This window comes from Synchiropus splendidus, chromosome 10, assembly GCF_027744825.2.
Source record: "Synchiropus splendidus isolate RoL2022-P1 chromosome 10, RoL_Sspl_1.0, whole genome shotgun sequence".
Lineage (NCBI taxonomy): Eukaryota > Metazoa > Chordata > Actinopteri > Syngnathiformes > Callionymidae > Synchiropus > Synchiropus splendidus.
In genome coordinates, this window is record NC_071343.1 from 14,468,150 (window position 1) to 14,469,744 (window position 1,595).

Genomic DNA, 1,595 nt, shown 5'->3' on the forward strand with positions numbered 1-1,595 from the left:
TCTTCCTCCCACCCTTCATAAAACTATAATCCGATTATCTTGAAGTTATCAATATAACAGTTTAGATTAGTTCTGTGTGATGTTATTTTTATAGTTTGTAGAAAAGGGTGTTTAAAAAAGATATGTGTGTGACTCATTCCTGGAGCATTCCACAGCAGGTCAAGAGGTCAGCTGGGGTAGTCCCCCTTTCTCCCACACAACCATCGGGCCAGTGGCGCAATGGATAACGCGTCTGACTACGGATCAGAAGATTCTAGGTTCGACTCCTGGCTGGCTCGCATCCCTTTTGTAAATATCAGAAGGAGCTGTCTGGGTCAATGGCAGAAGACATATATTCACGCATGCATTTTCTACTTATATTGCTGGTAAGTAGTACAGCACAAGGGTCTAACCTAGTACCTCTTTCTGCACAGCAATACTTTACAGACTCTGGACTGGTACACAATTGAAGAACCAGTGACGATTCCAATGAACATTTGATCCATGAATTCAATTACTACTTACTGATAAATGACCTTTCTCCCCATTTTATCCGTAGTTTGTCGAGGGTTGGCACAAAACTCAAACCCCTTTCAAAGTCAAAGTTAGTTGCACCACAGAAGAACTCAGAAGCAACTGATGAGAATCTATCATTCATTTTGTAATCAATTTCTTCCACAAAGCCAGATTCAAAGGAACATTGTGGACCACTTTTTGTGTATTGTTTCATGGAGAAAAAGAGCATTGCGTTCTGATGGGGAGTTTTTTTTTTCCCCCTGAAATTAGCATGTCCAAGAGTGGCAGAGAATTTAAGCGTTAATTACACCCTAACCTTTTCAAAATGGATATCAAGACGTGCCGTGTCTTACAACTCTGGATGTTGGGGAAATGAAAACATCCAATGACCAATCAGTATCTCCTCACATTAGCATAGCATTGTAAAGCCAAGCACCCCAAAACATGTCAGGGAAAATCCACTCCCATTTATCTTAAAATAGCCACTTAACTTTGAGTGACACTAATTCTTACAACAGGAAACTGTAAGGAACCCCTTCGTTCCCTCTTTCCATCTCTGTCAGGAAATTACAACAGACAGAGTTTGTGATGTCCCCAATGTGCGAATTCCTTCATTCTTTCAGATTACAGCATTTGATATGACGTAGTGCGGCAGTCTGGCCTCACGCGCCTGCCACAGTGAAGGGACCTGTCAGCAGCAGGGGAGCACGGCACAGATCATCACGTTGACTGATCTGCCGGCCCGGAGACTGTCATCTCCTCCGACTGTACGAGTCAACACAAATAAAAGGGAGGAAGCAAAAGCCATCATGGCTGGGAGAGATCCAGGCTCATTGTGGCCATTACTTTTATTCAAACCTTACAGATGACATGATGTGAAAAATGAGCCTGTGTCTAGTCGGGTGCCCATTAGTGAGTGAGCACATTATCTTCCCTTTTTCACATTGAATCTCCTCCCTGCATGCAGTGGCAGATGCTCCTGAGGAGTCACTCACTTTTATGGGCTTTTGACTGCAATACTCTTTTAAATACAGGGGTCTGCACCAGGCGGAGAAGACGTATGGCTGTCAGTGCTCTTTACCTCACTGACAGATGCTTTC

At 43.4% G+C, this 1,595-nt stretch overlaps 1 non-coding gene across 1 annotated transcript; it reads left to right on the forward strand.

Annotated features, from left to right (window-relative positions):
• Positions 1-205: 205 nt before the first annotated feature.
• Positions 206-278, forward strand: trnar-acg (transfer RNA arginine (anticodon ACG)). Its single transcript has one exon. It is a non-coding gene; the product is annotated as a tRNA-Arg (tRNA).
• The last annotated feature ends 1,317 nt before the right edge of the window (positions 279-1,595 follow it).